The sequence below is a fragment of the Nycticebus coucang genome, chromosome 17, assembly GCF_027406575.1.
Source record: "Nycticebus coucang isolate mNycCou1 chromosome 17, mNycCou1.pri, whole genome shotgun sequence".
NCBI lineage: Eukaryota > Metazoa > Chordata > Mammalia > Primates > Lorisidae > Nycticebus > Nycticebus coucang.
In genome coordinates, this window is record NC_069796.1 from 52,934,104 (window position 1) to 52,951,111 (window position 17,008).

General features: G+C 41.2%; 1 long non-coding RNA gene across 1 annotated transcript in view; it reads left to right on the forward strand.

Annotated features, from left to right (window-relative positions):
- Positions 1-3,828: 3,828 nt before the first annotated feature.
- LOC128568948 (uncharacterized) overlaps positions 3,829-17,008 on the forward strand; it is a 136,010-nt gene continuing 122,830 nt past the window's right edge. The window contains exon 1 of the long non-coding RNA XR_008375248.1: positions 3,829-4,138. This is a non-coding gene — a long non-coding RNA (uncharacterized LOC128568948). The remainder of the gene's footprint in view (positions 4,139-17,008) is intronic.

Genomic DNA, 17,008 nt, shown 5'->3' on the forward strand with positions numbered 1-17,008 from the left:
GTGAAGCTCTTTAAATCTAAATTGGACTCCTTTTGCAACTTTTCCAGTGAATCTACACATGTTTTATTTGGGAATGCAACCAATGGATTTTCCACTAACAGAGTTTGAGTTTGGGCAGATGGCAGAAATTTTGCTCCTTCACTTGTTTGATGAGGAGGCCTAATTTTACTTTAAACGCTTTCATATATAATTGCATATCACAGATGAGCTTCCCCTTTCCTCAAAGTTGCACATTGAAACTGTTGAGTAGCTCTGTTACATCTGTGAGAAAGGCAAGGTGCCATTTCCATTCTGCATCATTGAGCTCTGGTACTTCTTTGGTGTTTGAAAGCAGAAAAGCTGTAATGTGTGGGAGTAAGTCATAGAAATGTTTCAAAACTCTCCCTCAACTCAGCCAACGGACTTCTGTGTGGTACAGAACGTCTTCACAGGCAACATTTACCTCAGACAGAAATTCCTGAAATTGTCTGTGGTTTAGCGCATTACCTCTAATGAAGTTAACACAAGATACCACAGTTTTCATAACAAAGTCCCACTTCAGTGATTTACTACACAGCGCTTGTTGGTGGATGAGGCAGTGTATGGCTATTGGATGAGAATGGTTATGTTTGTCCATCTCTTGGTTAATGAGAGAAATTGTTCCTTTCTTAGACCCACCATGCTAGGAGCCCCATCAATTGTCACACTGGCTAGTTTTGTCCAGTCCAGCTCCAAACTATTCACAGTTTGGCAAACCTTTTCATGGATATCCTCTCCTGTAGTTGTTCCTTTGATGCTTTGCAGTGCAGCAAGCTCTTCTGTGATTTTGAAATAGTCATTCCTCCCACGAATAAAAATTAGAATTTGTGCAGAATCATGAATAACATTACTTTTGTCAAGTGCCAAAGAAAAATAGGAAAATATTTTTGCGGAGTTTTGCAAATGCTGATGGAAATTGTCTCCCATTTCTTCAATCCTTCATGTAATTGAGGATCCTGAAAGACTCACTGTACTAAATAAATCAGCCTTCTCTGGACACATCTCTTTGGCAACAGAAAGAAGGCATTCTTTAACAAATTTTCTCTCCACGAATAGTCTGCCAGTGCATGCTACTAGCTTGGCAACTTGAAAACTTGCTCCCAGTGATGAAGTATTTAGCTGTTCCTGCTTCACAAAGGTATTTTGCTGAGTTGTCAATGTATATTTCAGTTTTAACATTTTTATCTTTTCTCACTTCTCCGACCAAACAATCATATTTATCTTTATGTTGAGTTTGATAGTGTCGGCACAAATTGTATTCCTTGAACATAGACACTATATTCTGGCATATCAAACACACAGCTCTTTCCTTGTACTGCATGAAAAAGTAATCATAAGTCCATTGTTCTTTGAATATCCTACACTCTGAGTCAATTTTTCTCTTTCTTGATATCATTGTTTCCTAGGGAATCCAAATTGCTATCAGTAAAATACCAATATATATATACAGCACTCCAAAAACAATATACCAGCAATAACTTTGCCCACACAGAGACATATAGACTGCACTGCCCATCAATGCAGTGTGATCAGTGTCCATCAATGCAGCCTTGCCAGTCCATATCATTTCAGCCTCGCCAGTGCCCATATGGTGGAACTCCACTTTTACCTCAGGCTACCATGGGTGTGGTGCAGGAACAGGCATGATTACAGAGCTGGTTCCTCTACCACCTTTCCAGTTCACACTACCCTGTGCGAACTGCACTGCGATCTGTGAACTTGCACAGGTATCTGATCACTTGGGTGAGAAGACCCATGCGATCAGATTCCACTGCAGGAAAAAAGAAGGCACATATACCTTTTTTGTTGCAAATCTAATGTGAGTTCAGCCATACAACCATATGGCTGAACTCGCACTGCTCAGAGATTGCAACAGTGTGAACCAGGGCTTACACAACACACAACATACAACATCATACACAACTGAATAGCAATCAGAATATAAATGCACTCTCTGTCAATTAAACTGGGTTTCCTACTCTTCGGCTGTCTGCAGACCTGGATTAAGTTCCCATGGGGACCTAGGCAGATTACTAGTTTGGGGTCCCCACATGATAACACTGAGCACTTACCATTTGCATTAACACTGACCACTGACCATTTGCAATAACACTGACTGCTGACAATTTGCAGTAACACAGAGCACTTACAATTATCATTACCACTGAGCATTGACTATTTGCATTACCTCTGAGCTCTGACCATTTGCATTACCTCTGAGCACTGATGATTTGCATTAGTATTGAGCACTGACTATTTGCGTTATCATGTAACCCCCATGGAAACCACCCCCAACCAACTAACCAACTTAAAAAAAAAAAAGGCTCTCCTAACTTCAAAAAAAGGGGCTCTTCTAACTTCAAAACAAAGGGCACCCCCTATCTGCAAAAAAAAAAGACCTCTTAACTTCAGGGAAAAAAAGGCCCCCGTTAACCACAAAAAAGGCCCTACTAACTGCAAAATTAAAAAAAAATAGACCTCCTAACTTCAAAAATAATAATAATAATAAATCCCAACTTGTTCTTACCTCTGTCCTTAAGCAGCAGGCTCTGCACAGGCAACCTGGTGACTCCTCCAATTACACCAGAGACTGAGAGGAGGAGTCAAGAGACAGAGAGAAGGAGGGGTGGGGAGAGACAGAGAGAAGGAGTGGAGTCGGAGAGTCGGAGGGGAATTGGAGAGTGTGGGGCACATTCCGCACATGCACACTGCTGCCCCAACAGTGGGTTGCTAAGCAGGAGGGCAATAACACCCGGCAGGGAGAGACAGAGAGAAGGAACGGAGGAGAGTTGGCACACATTCCACACATGTGCACTGTGGCCCAGGATGAGTCGGCTGCTAAGCAGGACAGGCAGCTGTGGCAAAAACACCCAGTAGGGTGGATAAGTGTCCTCGGTGGGCTGCATGTGGCTCGTGGGCTGTAGTTTGAGAACCCCAGCCTAGACTTTAGAATACAAAAATATGCCTAACTGATGTCAAAGATGCCAGAGTCCCTGAGATTTAAAGCCCTTCTCCAGAAGGACAATGGTAGGGAAAGGAGATTTCCTTCTCTTTCATTCTTTGCAGCAGTGAGATTATCATAAATTTATATGTCAAATAAATTACTCTTTAAAAATGTGATATTAATCAGAAAAAAGTTTTTTCTAAATTTGTATATATACAGAGCCTTTAAAAAGCAGGGTTAGCAGACAGATCAGCATGCTTCTAATCAATTACAAGGCTCTGAGTCCAAAGCTACCTTACTGCTGTATAAAAAGAAGAAAGGATGCTCAGCAGAGCATGTACTATTACCTAGACCTGTCCTAAGTCCATTTTTAGAAGCAGCACTGGAAGACTTTTGATCCCAATTAAAAAAGAAATAGATTTTGAGGGCGGCGCCTGTGGCTCAGTGAGTAGGGCGCCAGCCCCATATGCCGAGGGTGGCGGAAAAAAAATAGCAGGGCATTGTGGCAGGCGCCTGTAGTCCCAGCTGCTTGGGAGGCTGAGGCAAGAGAATCGCGTAAACCCAAGAGTTAGAGGTTGCTGTGAGCAGTGTGACGCCAGGGCACTGTACCTGAGGGCGATACAGTGAGACTATGTGTCTACAAAAAAAAAAAAAAAAAAAAAAGAAATAGATTTTGAAATCTGTTTCTTTTGAAATTATATTACAAAGCTAGAATTATATGAAACTTCAAGATGCTTAATTGGTACTATTTTTATTTTATGCCTTATACTGATTATCTTCTAAATATTGTATACATAAAATATACAGTGAAAATGCTGTATAAATAATGGAAACCGTGAGGCGCATGCGCGAGGGGAGCTCCGCGAGGCGGTGCCGGGGTGGGAGCTGGCGGCTGGGCCTGGGCGAGCGGGCGTCCTTCCACGGGTCTCCTCCACCGCCTTCCGTCCGCGGCTCTTTGCGTGTCAGTAGTCTCAGCGGGTTGATTCAGGACAAACCTCCGGACTGTGAGCGCGTTTCAAGGGCAGCACTCGCCCCCGCGGTTGCCTGGAGGGGCGCTGGAGGAGGTGACATAGCTAGGGACTCCAGGTCCGCCTGGGAATGATCCACGAACTGCTTTTGGCTCTGAGCGCGTACCCAGGGTCCATTTTCACCTGGAACAAACGGAGTGGCCTCCAGGTACTGTCCGGCTCAGAGCGCGGGAACGCGGAGCTGGCGGACGTGAGCCAGTGTCTGGGGGAGGAGCCAGAAGGGCCGCAGCTGGCGGGGCTGGGACTTGCCCTGAGCGGGCGACCCGGGCCAGAGCCCGAGGTCCTAAGGTCGGTGGGAACATCGGGAGACTGCTGGGGGCGCGTGGGCAGTTTTAGGTTGACGTAGCTGAGCGCGAGTTCCTGGGGAACCAAATAGAAGTGGGGAAGGCACTATGTCCTATTTATTTCCACGCTTGCCCTCTGTTTCCAAGTGGGCTTCAGGCTGGTCCAAACACACAGCGCCTGAACATCCAGTAAGCGCTCAATAACTTTTGCTAAATGAAAAAAATGAATTCGAGGCCCGGCGTCTGTAGCTCAAGCGGCTAAGACGCCAGCCACATACATCAGAGTTGGCGGGTTCGAATCCAGCCCGGGCCCACCAAACAACAATGACAGCTGCAACCAAAAAAATAGCCGGGCATTGTGGCAGGTGCCTGTAGTCCCAGCTACTTGGGAGGCTGAGGCAAGAGAATCGCTTGAGCCCGGGAGTTAGAGGTTGCTGTGAGCGGTGATACTACTTTATCCAGGGCAAGAGCTTGAGGCTCTGTCTCAAAAAAAAAAAAAACGAAAATGAATTCGAGAGCGTGTGGTGTTTCCGTCATTAGTCCTTTCCTTTCATTACTGTATTTCTGCACTAGGTGAAGAACTTGGTAGGGGGCTTTCATGTAAACAGGAGGAAGTGCTGTATATTGTGCGTATGCACTATCTTCATTTAATTCTCATAACTATGTCCATTTTACAAATTATCCTAGGTTTAGAATGTCTAACTACCGGGAACACACAGTTAGTAATTAGCAGGTCTGTCTGGCTTCAGTATCTGAAGTCTTCCTAGTCCTTCTGCTTCCGGTACTGTTACCTAATGCTCTCAGTTAGCCAGGTCTCTAGCCAGGTATTGTTAGTGGCAGTTTACAAAAGAGCAAACTGAAACACTCAGCCTTATGTTGACTAGCCCTGGTAGTGGCAAGATAGGTTTGTCTGATCACAGAGCCATGCATATTCCTCAGAGAATTGGCAGTATAGACTGTAGACGAGCAGAATAAGTACACTATTGCTCTAGAAAACCTATGGATCAGATTCTTCTTGTTTATGAATGTGTATTGCTGGTGCCCGCTGTGGCAGCCTGTCACCACTGGAATAAAAAAAGCCGGGTCAACGGTCGCAAGTACATGCTTGCGACCAGAGGGCTGCTTCTTGTGATCTGCCACCACAGAGGTTGATGGGGGCAAGGGGCAGAGCCAGGTGGGGGTGTGTTGGGTAAGTCTGCGTGCAGACTCCCCAAGGGCTGGTGCAAGCGTCCTCCCAGCGCAGGCTGAAGGCCAGTTTCCAGGCCACCAGCGGACTACTAGGGGGCGGACATGCCTCTGCTATGCTTAAGAATGTCCTTGTTGAATCAGGAAGGCCCAGAATCCACAGTCTAGAAGATGGAAGTGAAGTTCCGATTGTTCCCCCTCCATGGCTTCTGGCTAAGTCTGTTAGCCACTCAGCAGGCAATTTTGCTCTGGCAGCATTGGAACACCAGACTGCCAGCCTTCACCAGGAGGTCTGAGAGCAAGGCTGTCATTTCTGACGGCAAGGTGAGGTCCCCTGCCTGCGCGGTAGCACAAACACACGCCACACTCTCGCATCTATCCATCCACGTGGGCGCCCTCTCCACTTGAGAGCTGTTCCTGTGTGTGTAACACTCAGAGAAAGAGAAGCAGGCTGGTTCCCAATTGTCTGGGGGAAACTCAAGCTAGCCATCTCAAGTTTCATTGTAGTTTGTTAGGGAGTTGGGGGTGGGGCGATGGGCGTGGGTAGGAAAGACGTAGGCAGGCAGGCAGCTCTGTGGGAAAGGCTGGCAGGTGCAGAGCTTCTGGCCAAAAAATATTTGGGTTCCATGGTGATCCACAGCCATAGGAGGGGAAATTACCCACGGGCGTAGATGGCCTAGGTTCCTGGCTTCCTCCCGGGCTTAGAGGATTGGGGAAGGGTTCTCCATAGTTCTGGGCATTGGTGCCTGTAATAACTCCACTGTTGCTCCCACTGCACTGAGTCCCATGGGAGTCACGGAGCTCCTTTCCAGTGACAACCGTGAAGGCTCTAGGCTCCAACCTAGAGCCCGAAGGAAGCTCTCCTGTTTACGCCTTCCCTGGTCCTGGTGGGGGGACACGCAGGCAGCGCATCTTCTAGTTTCATCCGCATTGACCCCTGTGGCCTCTCTTGTCTTCACTCTCTCTCCCCCTGATGATCTGCGTTTTTGGTGGATAGTCTGGTTTTTCTCTGAAGAGGAGGCATTACTCTGCTTCCTCTAGCGCCAATCTTGCCCCTCCTCTGAGGGCCTTCTCAGAAGTTACCCGGTCTATATTTTCTTTCATATGTATTTTCCTTTTTTAGGTTCCACTTTACACATCAAACATGCCCTGAGACTCATGGATTCCTTATCCTGCTTTGTCTATTGTTTCATCTCCTTAAATGTGTTATCATAACTACTGACTTTCATATAACAGTGTAAGCTACATTTCTAAGGCTCTACAGAAGTAAACAAAAGAAAACGAAAAGGGTGGTGCCTGTGGCTCAGAGGGTAGGGCTCCTGCCCCATATACCCAGGGCAAACTGCAAGAGAAAAATAGCCAGGCTTTGTGGCGGGCACCTGTAGTCCCGGCTACTAGGGAGGCTGAGGCAGGAGAATCGCCTGGGCCCAGGAGTTGGAGGTTGCTGTGAGCTGTGATGCCATTGCACTCTACCGAGTGCAACAAAGTGAGACTGTCTCTACAAAAAAAAAAGAAAGAAAGAAAAGAGAAAGAAAAAAAAATTGGATACCTTCTTAAGTATCACTTTAAGTATTTTGTCTAATGATTATGAAATGCTCTTTTGGATAAAGGATACAGATAAAAATACACTATTCCATTTCATTGTAAGGAATATGATTAGGTAAAAATTAGTCTTTTATTCACATGCTTAACCTTTTATTCTAAGCACTGCAAAATTGTACCAGATTGACATAGGTTGAAATGGCAAGGCTGAACCTGGAGAAATTTCTCAGCTCCTTTAGCACATTAACAAAACAACTGAGGTGACAGCTGCCATTAATGCTTTGTACAAGGACATTTGCATTTGGAAACAAAATAGGAGATTGACTTGCTAAAAAATAATACAGTATTTTGATAAACACTATCATATGTACTCATGACTTATCCTATAATATTAATTAAAATAAACTCATAAACTAAAGAAAAAAAAGAAGAAGAAGAAGTACATGCTTGCAAGAGGTGGGCTTCCCATAGGTGCAGGGAGAGCCTCTAGTAACTTTTGCTGCGGCCTTTTATTGAAGCATTATACAACAGGTGTGGGGGGCTGCAGTGTACTCTTTCCCCACCGGCTCAACTCCCACTGTGTTGCACCACAGATGTCCCAAGGTATAACACCTGCTTGCTAAGGAGTGACCCATCTTATCTTATTAATGTATGCAGTTGCTTGAGGGTTTGTCTCTAGGCTGCAAAACATCTCCTTGCTATCTAGATTGTCCTGCTCTCAGCGCCTTCCTCAAAAACCAAAAACTGGTGAGCACTTCTGGAATCCTGGTGCTCAGTCTCCTACAGTGTATTTTGGGGGTTGGGAGTTTAGGTGATTTTTTTGAAAAAAAAAAAAAGAATGAGGTGAAGATTTGTATGGTAGAGTCTGAATTGTCACTTTTTATTGTGTAGATCTTTGAAGACTGAGCTGGTATCTCATTTTTCCCTTATAGAACTCACAGGCATAGCAGTGGAAATGTTCAGGAAGTATGTGGGTACTTGACTTATAAGAAGAGATAATACAGTTTAGGAAAAATAGCTGAGGGTGGGGGTAGGAGAGAGTGCCTCAAGTAATTCATCTTTCCCCTTCCTTTTTTTTTTTGGGTGCAGGGGGTGGGGGGGTGGGGAGGAGACAGAGCCTCACTATATTGCCCTCAGTGGAGTGCTGTGGCGTCACGGCTCACAGCAACCTCCAACTCTTGGGCTTGGGTGATTCTCTTGCCATAGCTTCCCAGGTAGCTGGGACTACAGGCACCCACCACAACGCCTGGCTATTTTTTGTTGCAGTTGTCATTGTTGTTTAGCTGGCCCAGGCTGGGTTTGAGCCCGCCAGACAGTCTCCGTGTATGTGGCTGGCGCCATAACCACTGAGCTCTGAGCACTGAGCCTCACCTTCCTTTCCTTTAAAAAATTCTCAAAAATAAATAAATAAATAAATAAAGCTATTAAAAAAGTAGGGAAAACTGTCTGCAGACCATCACTGTTCTAAGAGCAGAAGGATCAAAGATATGTGTAAAATCTTGTCCCTGCATAGAGGTGGGACAAGATTGAAAAAGATTGGAGAAGGGGTTTTGAGTATTTAAAAATAAAATTCTTAATCATAAAAAAAAAAGAAAATGCTTATTTATAAATTTTTAAGCTTTTTAAATCAAGAATATAATACTTGACTAAATCACATTCTCATTTTCTTTTAAGGGACTGAAGAAGTACAGGCCAATTATTTAGAAAATTATAGCCTATAATTCATTTGCGAAAGATACTTGAAACACAGATAATATATTAATTAAATGAAAAGCAAAACCAAAACCAAAACATCTCAGACACTAATTTCCCAAACCCACATGTGTGATATAAAAATTGTATATGTTCACATTTTAAAATGCATAAGCCAATAAAAGCTTTGTCATGTTCCTATTAATTCCTGTTTCCTGAGTATCCATTGCTTTTGCCCTGTTCTTTGTGAAAATGACTACTATAACCAGCCGTGGTGCTATTTCTCATCTATAGTCTTTAACAGAAAAATTCTATCCTTAGTTAAAGTTAAGTTCTACAAGGTTTTTTTTTTCCTTATTTTCATTAATTTAGACATTAAGTTCATGATACTTCCACTAATAAGGCATTATAAGACTTTGAACTAGGGGGCACATGTAAGAAATCCTTTTTTTACCCCCAAGAAAACCATAGCTCCAGAATTTCTATTGTTTTACTTAAAAACCTTATCAATAACTTTTTTCTGACTTACTACCTATTCTAAAAATAAAAAGGACATGTAAATGGTTACTTGATTTTTTAAAAAATGACCTCTTATCTGAAGATTAGGAACAAAGTCAACTTTTAAAAAAGGTAAAACAAGTGTTGTTGAATAGACAAGAAATATTTTTCCTTACAACCCCTTAAAAAAAACAGCTGGCAATGTTAAGAACTTGGGGTATTTGATTTCATTTTCTATAGCAAACTAAGCACAAATCATGACTACAGACAGATACCTTAATACTTACAAGAGATGGCTGGTAAGTGGAAATCAAGAAAAGAAGGAGGTGAACAGACACATGATAGATAACCTGGGTTATTCCAAGTAAGGGAAAAGTGTCTCCGTCATAGTTATGCTTGGGTTTTGACAGTAACTCCTCTAAATCTGTTCTCAGTTGAGAACCTACTTCTGTTGGACCATCTCTGAACTCTTCCTACACCTTCCCCCCACCAGCTTAAGTTCCCTTGTTACAGCGCTGATCAAACCGTGTTGTTGTTTTCTCATTATCTACTGTTGCTACTACTAGATTATAAGCATGTCTGTGATATTCTTTTTAACATGGTGTTCTTAGACTCTAACACAGTGTCAGGTACGATAAATGCTTTGGAACAATAAAAGTTTCATGAATGGGTGGTGCCTGTGGCTCAGTGGGTAGGGGACCAGGCACATATACCAAGGCTGGAGGGTTTGAACCAGGCCTGGGCCAGCTAGAGCAATGATAACAATTACAACAACAACAACAACAACAAATAGCCAGGCATTATGGTGGGCACCTATGGTCCCAGCTACCAGGAGGCTGAGGCAAGAAAAGCTCTTAATCCCAGGAGTGTGAGGTTGCTGTGAGCTTTGACGCCACAGCACTCTACCCAGGGTGACAGCTTGAGACTATTTTTTTTGTTTGTTTGTTTGTTTTGAGACAAGTTTCATCAATGGTGTTTACCATATTTTTGACCCTGCGTTATGCGTTAATAATTAATTGAAATAAGGAACTTTTAGAGCTGAAAAATAATTCATAAAATTTAGTCTATCCATTCATACATATGACTCACCCAAAATAAATGGTAAATGGTATACCTTAGTGATGACAGGTGCTTTCTGAATCAGAAGAGGCTATGTCTGAGACTCTATGTGGTTGCTGAAGATGACCATGAATTAAGTCCTTGGTGTAAACCAGGCACTGTGTTAAATAATCCACCTATGTTATCTAATTTAGTTCTTTCAAATACCCTGATAAAGCTGATGCAAGTATTATCTGAGAGAAGGAGGCTCATAGTAGTTGGGAAACCTGCTAGAGGTGGAAGCAGGATTTCCATCTCTAACTCCAGAATTCTGACTCTTCACCCACTTTCCCATTCCCACTTCCTGCCCCACCCTGACCATCCTTTGTTCAGGCTCCTATTTATAAAGGTAGATAACAGTGGGAGTCTACTGGGGTGGTTGTTTAAATGGTTATTCATTCATAGCCATGAGTTAAAACTTCTAAATGGGGATTTAATTCAAGGTTAGAATAAGAACTGAAATAAGGACAGGATTATCTTCTTGGTAGTAAATAACCTAAAAAATCTTGAGTTTGATGGGATATTAAGTACTTAACAAGATGCAGCCTATTCTATGACTAGGAAAAAATGCATGATCTACTTTGGACCATTGAATTCAGTTGAGAAAAATTATGTGTGGAAGACTATTCACATATATGAAATATTTTTGAATATTTGGGACATACTTAACAGTATTGTGGTCTTGATGAAATTTTGAATATTAATTTGCTTTGTTTAAATTTGTTAGCAGTTTGTGTAAAGGAAAGGAGACTCCCCATTAGTGAGAAGGATAGGGTATAAGGCACCAGGATGATTGTAGTAGAGCCTGTGTAGTTGTCTGGTTATGCCTGGTTAGTGATTGGCAGACAGTTGAATAGAGGATGTGTCTACATCTGCAGACATGAAGCCTATCCTTAGACCTCTGAAGTGAACATGGCAATGGCATAGAATCTTCTTTCATGTATACTGCAAATATATTGTTGAACCTAAGTAAGATGGCATTCCTCTTTTATGACATCTTCTGAAATATGCTTTAAAAATTTGTTTAGAAATTACAGATTGTTTATAACCCTGTTCTCTCTAGGGATTTTATTGCTTGGGTATGTCAGAAATAAGAGAGAGAATACCTTTTCCTAGTGAAGCTGTTATTGTAATAATATTACAATGATAATAGCTAGTTCTGAGGACTTATCTTGTGTGCATGACTTCATTTAATCCTCTACTATTTTATGAGGTAAACAACACAGGTGTCCCCACTTCTCCAATAAAGAAACAGAAACTCAGATTAATATACCTAAGATTACAGTGTTGGCAATTTTCTCTCTAGAGTGTGGGTTTTAGCTGAAACTCTTTTTTATAGCACATTGAAAATATTCTCCCTTTTTTGCCTTGAGGGAAAGCAGCCATCTTTAGCTGAGAAGGAAAAAGAGGAGAAATGATTTGGAGAGGAAACTGTGGATTCATTATGTGAGGGTGCGTTGTCTTGCCTTTGAAATAACTTCCAAGTGAGTGAGGCAACATACTAAAATAATTAAGAAGTGTCACTTACCAAATTCACGAGAGAGTGTGTACGTTGATGAGCCCTTGAAAGATTTTTACAAGTTCTCAGAATACCTGCTGCACTCTAAACAACTGTGGCTTATAATATTCCTTAGTAGAGGGAATTATGGAAAAGCCCCTAGTGCTAATCCTTTGTATCTTGGTATTTGCAAGTTTCTACACACATAGAAAATGGGAGAAGAAAATAGTTGAGATAACCACACCTCTCATGAAAACTATAGGCTGATTGGCTCTTTAGATGGTGATTTAAAATGAACACATTCGGGGAGTGGGTCTCGGTGTGTGATACACCTTTTGGGGGCAAGACACAATTGTTAAGAGGGACTTAACCTAACAAATGCAATCCATATAACCTGGTTTCTTATACCCTCAATGAATCCCCACAATAAAAAAAAAATGAACACATTCTTAGTAAATCATCGTAAGAATGGAGAGACAAGAACCAATGTACTCAATTCTAGTATGAAGGCTGTAGATGAGCCAATACACGGGGTAGGAGGATGAGGTAGTGGAGAGAGGGGAGGGGGCAAGGGATGGGGGTGTCATAGTGTATGACACAATTCTAGGGGGTGGGACACAATTAAGAGAAGGATTTTATCTAACAAATGCAATCACTATAACCTAATTCTTTGTACCACCAATCCCAAACAATAAAAAGATAAAATAAAATGATGCCATTAAAAGGAGTAGGAATCTTAAAGTATTTCTGTATAATTTTATGTGACTAGAGAGTATTGAGGAGCTTGGTTGAAGTGGAGCTGCCGGATCAAGCCCTTTGTGCATAACTGATTATATTTAGTCTGTGCAAAAGCTGGCGCACTAATGTAGCTCATGGTTGAAGATTATTCTGTGATGTATTAGTCTCTCTCCAGAATGGGTTCCTTCAGGTGAAACTGCTGAGCAAAAGAGATTTTCAAGGCAATGCTGTTTAACACTGCCAAATTGCCTCTTTACAAATATCATTCCAGTTTATTATCCCATCAACAGCGAAAGGGATGCACCTTAAAAAATAAAAGTAAAACACCTTTAATTTTCACTAATAACCCTAAAGATCTTGTGATTCCTTTACTCTCAAACTGCTTTTTTTTTCTTTTTCCCAAAAAATCACTGGTGTTTACACAGGGAGTGCATAATGGTGGCATCTAATTGAGTCCTAACTGCCAGTATTTCCTACAGGGACCGGAGGTCTGCCTTGGTGAGGGGTGAGGTAGGACAGAAGCATCACCCAGATCATACAGAAAATAAAATAGCTGAGGCTTGTACATTCAGTGGCCCATACTATGTTCCATACACTGCTTCTCACATCCATTCTTATTCTTTTCAGGGCCTCTTCTCTTTAAGTGTGCTGGATTCTTGATGCTCCTCAGTGTAGCTCATTTATTTTTGCTTTGCTAGTATCTTGGCATCCTAATAAGGCTTTGGCGAAATGTCAGCAGTCACAGACCATCTCATTTCTCTCACCCTGCAATGAATGAATTTGCTGGCAACTTTCATTGTTCGGTTTTGAGGAAAATGGAATGCTACAGAAATTGTAGTGATACTTATAATTATAGGCCAGGAATTAGGGTTATTATTTATTGAATTTAGAAACTTCTATGTGAATTTGTGAATGTTTCTTAATGAGCTTCTTTTCTGTGGTATGAAATACTTGTTTTAGAATTTCCTAATCTATCATTTTTTGGAGCAAAAAATGACAAAAAGAAATGTACTTAAAGATACAGAGTAAGTTCCTCTCTGTCCACCAACTAGAGCAATTTCAAGTACATGTATTGATAATTTCCTGTGATTCAATTAGTAGGGAAATATCAAGATGAGGCTTTTATTCCTGCCATGAAGGAGATTAGTTGGAAACACACATGTGTAAGCTAGTAATTATAAAGTGATGCATAAATATTTAAAAATGGGTACCGAAGACAAGGAAATTACTTCTAAATTTGGAGTTGGAGAATGAAATACTTTTAAGCATATGTAAAGATTTGAGCCATGAAAGAGTTATATATACCATATTAGAGAAAAGTTTGGTAGGTATATTAGTTTTCTAATGTTGTTTAATGAATTACCATGAACTTGGTGGCTTAAAACAGCATTCATTTATTATCTCAATTTCTGTAGGTCAGAAGTCTAGGTATGGCTTAGCTAAATTCCTTGCTCTGGTTTTCACAAGGCTGAATTCAAGGTGTTAGCCAGGCTACCTTCTCATGTGGAGCTTGGGGTCCTACTCCAAGTGTCTATGTATGTATGGCCGCTGGCAGAATTTAGTACTTTGTGGTTATAAGACCAAGGTTCCTACTTTTCTTGCTGATTGCCAGCCAATGGCTGTTCTTAGCTCCTAGAGAGCGGGTTCCTTGCCACATGGCCCACTCCATAGGCAGTTTGTATCCACAGTGATTTTTCAGAGGGGAATAAAAATTCCTCTACCTCATGTTACTGGCACTTCAGAAGGGGTTCTCGTCTGATGAGTTAGGCCCTCTCAAGATAGTATACTTAGTATTTCTTAATTAACTCACGATCAACTGTTTTGGACCTTAATTACATCTTCAAAATGTCTTCACCTTAGCCATATACCATAACTGCAGGAGTGAGATCTTAGTACTTTTGCCATAACTTAAAGACCCCATCCATATTCAAGAAGGAGAAAAGCAGTGAAGAAGCAGAACTAATTGCATTTGGGTGGAGGTCAGCTGGTGCATCCCAGCTGCGGCTGCGACAGTTTGCAGACAGGGGAGGCCTGACCTGCTGGGGTTTTTGGACCTACGTACTTGATTGAGTTACACTGGAAGGGGTTGGGCAAGCAAGTGAGTGATTTTGAACAGTACTCAGAGGCCAGGACTGAGCCACCCAGGTGGAGCAGAGCTTTCATTGTTTGGCTGCAGGCTGGGTGCAGTCATTGTGAGAAGGCTGCCTTGCAGGCTGAGCCCTCAGGGTCCTAGTGCATGGCAGGTTCTGGTGCACCTGATAAGTGGGCAGCCACTCCTGGGAAGATTTGAACAACACACCCTTTCCTGGGAAGGCCACTGCATAGCCAAGAGACCTGCTTTGGAAAAGTCAAAGAGTGTCTATTAAGTGGTCTGAGGAGAGCTTCAGGCACCCAACCCAGAGGGGATTGAGGATAAAGTAGTCATCAGACAGGATCTGGCTGGCAAGGCAGAGGCTTCCAGTCTCCATCTTATACAATTGTATCAGCATCATGATTAGCATCTCATACCCCAGCAGAAAAGCAGAATCTTGTGCAGACAAGGGTACTATTACACAAAGTGCCGCTGAAATAAGTAGACAATAAAAACGTATAAAATACAAAAGGAAGAGGAGAAGCAAGATGGCAGCTAGAAACAGCATTTTGCAGCTGAGTGGTTAGACTAGGGAGAAAAGACTCTCACCTCTGGCCTGTGGGCTCTGCCTAGAAACATCCCTTGAGAGCACAGGGAGGCAAGCAGGACACTTCAGGACCCTAAGACTAGGAGAAAGATTATACAAGGGGATGAGTCATTTTGGGTCCTGTTAAGTAGGCAGACTTAAGCAGTAACAGGGGTTGAATCACAAGTGACCTTGATGAATATTCTGAGGGTTGTGGATTCTCTCCTGTAGATAGTGTTGCGTTCTGTTAGGTTTTTATCAAAGGAGACGTGTAATTTAAAGATAATTCCTCTGCTTGTGGGAATAATAATTTGACAGTTGTGCAGGATGAACCATAATGAGTTGATTACATAATTCAGGATGGCCTCAAGAGTACAGAATTGGCAGTGGTCACAAAGACTGACAGGAGCAACAAATGCTAGAAATATTTAAATGGGAGAATGGCAGGATGATGGAGGAGTGACTGGGTGACCTGGTGGCTGTGATACCATATCTGTCTTTTCTTAAAAGATAGGCCTGAGTCTAAGGAGACAAAAAGATATGAAATGTGGTCTACAAAGGGTATCAGTATATCTTATTAAATAATACTAGCTTTTTATAGCAATTGAAAAGTGTTTAATTAGGTTGTATTTATGTAGTATTCAAGATTTCCAAAGCGGTCTTTTGACATATGGGTAAATAAAATATGCATTAAGCTATAAGAACTGGTAGATTTTCTTTGTAACTTTTTACATTAGTAAAATGTCAAGATACATAAGAGTTGCAAGAAAAGTACAAAGTACTCCCTTTTGTCTTTATCCGGATTCATTAGTTTGCATTTTGCCTAGTTTAATTTATTCACTCTCTTTATATAGAGATAGACATGTACTTATGTTTTAACCATTTGAGAATAATTTGCAAACATTATGTCTGTTTACCCCCACTTTGTGTCTATTTCCTAAAAAAAAAGTTTTATTTATTTTACTTTTATAGGTATAGCTTTTTTTGTTTATTTTCACAAACTGATGTCATCTGTGTGGAACAAGCGATCAGATGAAGAACTAGACCATTGTTTTGTACCCAGAAGATCTCTTTATCCTCCCTTCCAACAGTTAATACTCCCAAGGATACTAACTATTCTGAGTTTTTAAAATTTATGCAAGTGGAATCATATTCAAGTACTGTTTTATGCCTGATTCTTTCATTTTAAGCATGTGTGTGGCATCCATGTTATTGGATCCATGTTATTGCTATAGTTCTCATTCATTTATTCTCATTGCTATCTATTAATCCATCGTATTAATAGATTAATATCTATTGTATTAATCTCTTCTCTGTGATAAACAATTGGATATTTACAGAAAAACAACATTTTAATTTGCCTGTGTTTAGTGAAGGATATTTTCATCTACATTCATTAGAAATATTAGTGTCTAACTTCTTCAGTGTCTTTGTTTGCTTTTTGTGTCACGGTGTACTACCTTCATAAAACAAATTGAAAAGGATTCGCTCTTCTGTTTCACAAATAAATTTGTACAAAATTGGTATTATTTCTTTAAGTTTGCTAGTATTTACTAGCTAATATTTTCTGAGCCTAGCATTTTCTTTTGGAGAAGCCTTTTAATAATGAATTGCATTTCTTTAGTAGACAAAGAGCTCTTCAGATTTTGTTTCTTCTGTTTGTGTTTTATCAGTTAAGATTTTCAAGGAAATTGCTCTTTGCATTTTTGTTAAATTAAGTGGCATAACTTTTTGTTCCATAATTATCCTATTCCAAATTTTTGTTGGGAAATAATATGGATGTATATTAGACATACATGAAAATTTTAAAAATAATACCAATACCT